Below are 7,895 nucleotides of genomic sequence, written 5' to 3'. Positions count from 1 at the left end.
CTCATGCTCTCAGTGAGCTTGTGATTCTTACCAATGCCTTAACAGAAGCAAGATAGCTCCTGTTAATATTTCCACCCTGTCCTGTGGGTACAGTTTTGCCACAGATTTTTTTTTTTGTCATCTTGATTTATTTCTGCTCTATCTTCTTTGAGAATAAGCAGATCTGTTGAAGTCCAGAGAGTGGTATAACCAACTGACAGTCTTCAATGAGTAACAGTATCAGTGCTGCACTTGCACTGGTCAGAGCTTTTAGCATCTTTTTTTTTTTTTCCTCTCTCCTCCAAAAGTAGATGGCTTCCTCCATAGAGAAAACTGAGGGTAAAGGAAACAATAGCTAAAAGTATAAACATTTCATAAACAATGAAATTACACTGTACCTGCTTGCCTTCCCTGGGGTTAAAAAGTACACCCCAGATGCAAGTCTCCTAATCAATACTGAATAGCAAAGCCAATTAATAACAGTGCTTCGCTGAATTCCAAGCAGCAAACCCTGTCAGAGCTGAATGAAAATCTCTACCAGTGGATGTTTTACTTGGCACAGAACAACTATGTGCCAGAGGCTGCAACTCTGCCATAAGGAATTCTTAGTTCTCACATGAAAAGCAAACAAATGCTGTATCAAATGGCACAAAGTTTTCGGGACAGGACTTAACTGTCATTCCCTACCATGTCCAGACACTATCAGGAACCAGAAGTTTGGCTAGACATTAATGTGTTCACAGTTGTTTACAGATGGTATTCTATTACCCGGAAGGATTAATTTCTTTAATTTATTCAAGAAAGCATTTTTTGTTATCTAAGTGTGAGATCAAGCACTGAATGGGTTTTATCTGGCTAAAGAGGAAAGAACTTCCTTTCGTAACATTCCGATGCTGTGATAAGGCTAGGAGATTAAATTCTCTCTCATGCCGCATGAAGCCCGATACACCCTAGCCATCTTTGACTACTACGTCTTTTATTTCACAGTCAGTCTTCTGTCAGAGGTAAGCAGAACTGCTTTATTTACCAATACATGCATTTGGAAGTGACAGATGTGTTTTTAACATGATGCCCTTACAGTTACTCCTCCAAGATGATTAATTTTTATTATTTAGTTTTTTTATTAATAATTATTATTAATTTGACCTTCTCCCCACTTGGTCCATCTCCCTCAGAAACATTAAAATATACTTTAAAAATACCAAAATGTCTGTACCTCCATACACACATACTAGGATACAAAGCCTGTCCTTGATTTTAGTTTCAAGTTCTCCAACTCGCTAGGTCGCCTTTACAACACCTTTTTTACAAAGGCTTTTGGAAAGGAAATGGTAATTTGAAGGCTGACACTCTGACACACTTTAAGAAGAGTTTGCATTTCAGAGTCTGGAAGCTGTACATCAAGTAGACATTCCAGCCCTTCAACATCATGTCCAAGACCACAAATGATTACTGAAACAACGGAAATTCAATCCTTCCCCAATGTCTCTGCAAACAGGCAAGGAATAAGACGCCACTTCTATACACTACATACAGTAGTACAGATTTTGTTAATAAAGCATTTTTAAAAGACAGGGAGATTAGCCCATTAAAAAATGCATCTCTTTCAAGCCACTTCCCATTGAGAATGGATGCTCTTAAAGATTTGGGGGAAAAAAAAAAAAAAGTATCCAAACTAGTTTTCTTGAAATATGAAGAACTCTAGCTTTCACTGCCTTCTCATCTACTCACAATCCTGTCAGAAAGTCCCTGTGAAGCAGAAGAACGACCCTTCTGCAAACCGAGCGCCCAGCAGAAGATCACTTCACTTCCCTGTGCAGGCATGTCCGCATTTCAGTTTGGTACAGGCAATGCCGATGTGCACGTACGGGTGCTACACAGCACACACAGACCTGGTCTTCAGTTTTGGGGAAGCATGAGTGGCCACACTCTTGAAGCACACCTTCCCAGCAGAGCTGCAGTCAATGTACAAAGGACACCAGGCAGTATGTTGGTAGTAAAGCCAGCAGGCATTTCCAGAAACGTCGGAAATAGTAAACGTCTTGATGCTACATGGCTCATGTGTAGACTTAGCTTCAGCTAGGATGATGTCCTTACATTTCACTGTCCCAGTCCCCAAAATTCACCCCTTATCCCCAAGAAACATTGGGAGCTGAAAGCAGGTGTGCTTAGGAAAGCCTGGTGACAGGACCCATTCTCACAATGGCTCCAAGACCCTGAAATAAAGCTTTATTTTTTCTTTACCTTAAAGAAAAAAAGCTTTGCCTTACTTCTCTTTCATTCTCGCCCCAGTCACTTCTCCTTGTAGTCCACGCTGCTAGCAGTGTAATCACAGGACTCCTCCTGCTGGCAAGATGAAGCTTTCAGGAAAAAACAGGGTATTTTTAATCACCACCCTTTTCACTGAAAACATTTACACTTCAGGGTTTGGGTTTCTTTTTAAGCCTTCTTTAGGCTGAAAGAACAGTCCCTCAAGTGTTTCTGACTTTAAAAAAGACCTTTACAACTCCAATTGCAAATAAATACAAGTAACAGGTTTCCAATATAAAAATGGCAACTGGAACATCACACAGGCTTGTGAAAGATCTGCTACCCCACTGAAGATCACCCCAAAGCTTCCCAGTGCTGCAGCCCCTGACATACACCTGTCTAGCTCTGCCAGTGACCAAAACGAAACGGCACTGCATAGTCACCACGTGCAGTTGCAGTTTATCTTAACCCAGCATCTCCCAGTACCTGGCAATTTGGGAAGACTGGATTACCAAGTACTCTTGGAGCTAAAGAACTTGATGTTTAACTTAATAGGATCTGATGCCAAGAAATTAAATACTCTTTGGATTACTTTCACATTTTTCACAGGCAGTTTTAGCAGGAAACCTGATCTCTGTTCACAAAACCTTCACAAATGAGGCCTTGCCTTTGCTAAATGGTAGAACACTGCCCACCAGGGGTAAAGGTAACCCTAAAACCAAGCAGCTTGTATTGAAGGCCACTGATGGAAGGCAGTACAGAACCTCAGAAGTCAATGAGTGTACCCAAATCAAATCTCCCATGAAGTCTCCTTGTCTCAGTAGGATGCTGATACAGATCCCTGACGGACTGATTTCCATGCTGCGTATCCTCATGGTGGAATAAAAAGCTTAATTTCCAAAAACAGTGATGGGAAGTAAGGACACTATTCTCCTCCCAAAGTAGCTTTCCATCTGAACAACATAGCTTTTCCCCCAACATTTAAGCTACTTGCACGTGCACTGAACGCTAGCCCAGCAAGGTACAACCATCAGGAATTCACTCCGACAACTCCCCCTTCATGCAGTTGTGGGATGAAGCCTCTAGTCACCTGCAAGCCCAGGTACTGACAGAAATTACTACCTGTACAATAACAATGTTTATCCCTGGCAGCATTTTTATTCAGTCTTAACAGCTTTGGTTTCTTCCTCCATCCTGTTTAAGTCAAAACAAGTTTTACTACACAGACAGAACTTAGGCTACGGTATTCGCTTCACCCCAAGCCTGGAGGCTGACAATAGCAATGGTATTGCAGAACATGGAAGTAGTAACTCATAATGCCTGTCTCAGAATTTAGAAACATCTTACCTGTTGAAGGCACAATTAGATTTTTAAACAAATTTTATCAGTGACATTGTCTGGATGAGCTTTGTGCTCAGCCCAGGTCTTTCCAAGCAGTTTTGTCTGCTTCAAATGAAGTGCTCAGCCTGACATCTTAGAGCAGCTTAAGTTCCAGAGCAGAGGCAGACACAAAGCTGAACTTGGTGGCTCTGTCCCTGGGAAAATTAAAATCAGTGTCTACACCTGACAAGTTGAATTCAGGAGGTATACAAGGCTGATCTGACTTCACATTTCTAAGACTACACTCAGCTGCAGTACAGCAGAACAGCAACTGTGGGACTAGTGCTAATTCCAACTGCCAGCACCCTGGAAAACCCCCGGGCTAGCCTTCCTTACATCAGTTTTGAACATGGCATTCGTAGCATCCCTGTCCTGCTCTTCTAACTTTACCACCATGCCATAATTTACAGCAAAAGCCCCATGAACTCAGTTTAACCTATACAAATTCAAAGGTTTTTGAAGTGCAACTCATTCCCGTACAAGTCCAGGTTTAGGGTGAGTATCAGTCTAAACTCTTAACTCCCCACAGCTGCATGTATGCCTCTGTGACAATTTCTTCCTTCTTTGGGCAAATGTTTCTGTACGCACTAACTATGAAAACAAGTTCATTGCCTGCTTCTCCTTACTTAAACTAACAGTTTCACATAAGACAATTTTAAAAGCAATCATACATCATCTGCGTTACTAAATGTATTGCAGCACTCCTTTTTTCCACAAGGAACGTCAGTGAACTTTTTCAGGACTCATAAATCGCAGGGATTCCAAGCCCTGTATATCAACTCCTGCTTTCTCACCATCAGTAAGAAAACACTTCTAGAGGCAAAGAAGCTGTGACCTCAAGTGCCGTAACACTATACTTCCCTGAGAAATATTTTCAGCTGAAATGAAGCTGCCAACCAAACACAGCACAGCTTGGATTGTGCTGCTAAAAGTTAGGCAGCAGAGAACGAAGGGTAAATGCACTGAAAAATACAAAGCCCTTTGGGAGAGAACTGGGGCACACCGATCGGCCTTCTTCACTTTTGTGGTATAGGGGAAGACGGTCTTGACCTTCCAGCCACCCTCCCAGACATCTCCCCCTTCCTGCTGAGGGCCAAGTGTGCACAGCACGTGGTTTGTTAACAGGCGACAACATTTAGTAACTCATCAGCTGCTCTGCCGGAACCAAGAGCGTGCACTCTCATGCCCAAGTACGTGCAGTGTTTGCCTAGGGTACCTTTCACTATGGAGTAACTTAGGTGAAATAAGTTTCCACTTACTGCAGGTAACACCTCACGAAAGCAGCTAGCGTGGACTGGTTAAAGCCTTGTAGCACATCCTTTCTCACTTCACCACGTATCTGGGGTCCTGGGATACTGCCATTTTGCCTCTGCTAGAAGATATGTGCTCTATTTACCTACCAAAGGAGTATTAAGCACTCAGTAACCGAAGCTCTCGTAAAAAGGGTGCCTCTTATTATACAGTACTCACAAGAACATAACATTCAGGACAGAGAACCTATTTATACACTGCTCTACCTCATCAGAAACCACTCAAGGATTTCAACCTCATGCTTGCAATGAGTACATTAGGATTAATTTCTAGAAGTCAGCAATGCCATTTTAGTTATGCTTACTGTAACAATTAAACTGGTTTCTAAGGCATATTGGCACAAGAAGCACAAGTACAACAATTCCCACTCTGCATGTTTTGAGACTAAGCTTATTGGAGGGGAATAATCTCATGTTGTCTTCCTCCCTTTCATCTCCCCTGCGTGCAAATCAAGCGTTTCAGCATAAAAATCCCAATATACTCATCAGCTTCTATACCACTAAGTCACTATTACACACACCAGGAGCACTATTGCTTTATCAATTAGTAGCATGGTAACATGCATTCAGAACTGCAGGATTACACCCATCAAAAGCAGCTGAAAACTTGAAGTTCATAAGCTACTTGTTTTGTTCATCTGACTTCTAGAGGTTCAGATTTACAGTACTCCCACAGTGTTCAAATTTTCAAAGTATAGATCTCTGCAGGAACATTTGTTATTTCACACTTTCAGTCTTTGAAAGTACACTCAGCAGTCTGTCAGCTTACGATTTAAATTCACCTGTACGTTTATGCTTAAGCACCACTTTTTTAAAAGCCACTCATCTCCAACAGGACAGGTCTACCTTTTTCCACAATAAGGTCTTTGAAATAAGCCAACAGAAAAGAGAGCAAGAAACCTACGCATATTAAATAACAAGCCTTGTTTTTCTACACCAACAGGTAACTTAGCCTCTCATCATTCCTTCTGGGTCGCAAACAGCACATAAGCATCATAATATCTCATCATATTCCTTGTATATGTAATTCATTAGTAATAAAAAAATCACTCTTTGCTTACATACAGGCACAAAATGTTATTTACAGGGTGAAACAACATTCCTCTAAAACAATATCCTACCTTTTGCTAAAATGCAGTGTTAATCAACCGCTTGTGATCCACCTAAGTTAAGAGCCAGGTCTTAAAAGCGAAGCACGCTTCCCATTGCTTGACCTTTTCCGTTTACGCAAGCCTGCATCCTCAGCACAAACTACAAGTAGAAAAAGGTTACAGCACAAGTGATGTACTTGCAGAGGTTGCTGTACTTGAGCTAACGAAGCTAAACATATTGTAAATGAGGAGCTTAGGAGGCACAGCATGGAGGAGGAAAAAAAATAATGTCACAAATTCAAAGCACTTAACAAGAGTTTCCTCTTGATTATCTACTCTCACCTACCTTCTGAAACTTGCCTGGTGCTCCAGACTAGAAATTAATAGACCTAAGTAGTACAAAGCTAAAAAAGCTTTACTCTATAACTTTAACTTCTGCAGAACTGAGGAAGGAGGGAAGACATTATCCATCCTAAAGATACTTAAAAATAACTACTGTTATCAGCCTCCTCATCACCAATTCCTGATGTGAGAAGATTTGGACCAAATGGAATGTTTAGGGCAGTTAACATCACTGAAGGCATTTCCCAATATTTTTGCCAGTCACATCAGCTCTTAACTTTGAGAAGCAAGAGATACAATTTTCTTGTTTTTATCAGACAGATGAACAGTCCATAGTATAAAAAAAAAGAAAAATTCTGATCAAACTGTAAGCTAAACATCCACCATAATAAAAAATAAAGCAGTGTGGCCTCACAGTAATCTGTCAAGCACCCTGACTGAGAGCAGCCTAATGCTTCAGGCAGGAGGTACAAGAATTTCTACGCAGACAGATATGGGTCATGTCTTTGAACATGAGCCCTGCCTCCAACAACAGGAATTTTTTAAGGTCCTAAACACAAACCACACATAAGCTCACCCCTTATTTAAGTAGCCAGTGGTTTTTGGAACAATCTTATATTTTAGGGTGCAGTTTTACTAATGGACGTTTAGCAACAAAGTCAAAAAAACCCCTGTGAAATTGTTAACTAACACCTCTACAGAAGGGAACAAGAATGCCACCTGCTGGAAACAACGTGGAAAAAAAAACGGGAAAGAAACTGCAGCAAAGCTAAACACACCTTTAACAGCATGCATGCAAAAGGTGCATGGATATTTATGCTGGTCTCCATTTTATATTTCAAGAACTACACTGCAGGAAAACTAGGTAAGCAGGTTTCATCCCAAAACTTCTTAAGCATAATTTTTTCCAGGATAGCGCAAACCAACCACTAACTGATTAGATACTCTGAGAGGCATTGTATCAGTTAGAGACAGATGAAATAACATTATTTGAAAGTTAAGGTGCATGATCACTCCTCCCACAGAACACATCCTGGTTTTCCTTAGAAAAACTTCACCCATTCCAATCTGTCACAAAGACTAACCTGCACTCAGAGGCTCAAAGCAGCAGAGCAGTAATCCTCTGTACACCCATCCAGCACCTACGTACGCAGATTAAGGGAAAATAAAGTGAGATATCACAAGCATCACACAGATGTTACTCCCACCATCTCAGAAGGAACACCGTCTCTGACTTGGCAGAAAAATTGAATGGTAAATAAAAACCAGCTTCCTCATTGGAAAGTTATACAGCAGCTTTCCACAAGTTACTGCATTAGTTGCTCTGTGGGGGACCGGGTCAAGCCAAGGAAAACCACTGAACATTCTGCAATTTCAACAGAGTAAGCAGCCCAGCATCACGGATATAACACGCTCACCTTTCAGCTGCAACTGTGGGAACTGGATGGCAATACTTCAAAAGTTACAGAAATACTTTTATTAAAGTAAGAACTATTATGTGCAAAGAAAAAAAAAACCAACACACAAAACAAGCATCTTTCAG

This window comes from Chlamydotis macqueenii, chromosome 4 (genome assembly GCF_036417535.1).
Source record: "Chlamydotis macqueenii isolate bChlMac1 chromosome 4, bChlMac1.mat, whole genome shotgun sequence".
NCBI classification, from domain to species: Eukaryota; Metazoa; Chordata; class Aves; order Otidiformes; family Otididae; genus Chlamydotis; species Chlamydotis macqueenii.
Note: the sequence above shows the minus strand (reverse complement) of the source record.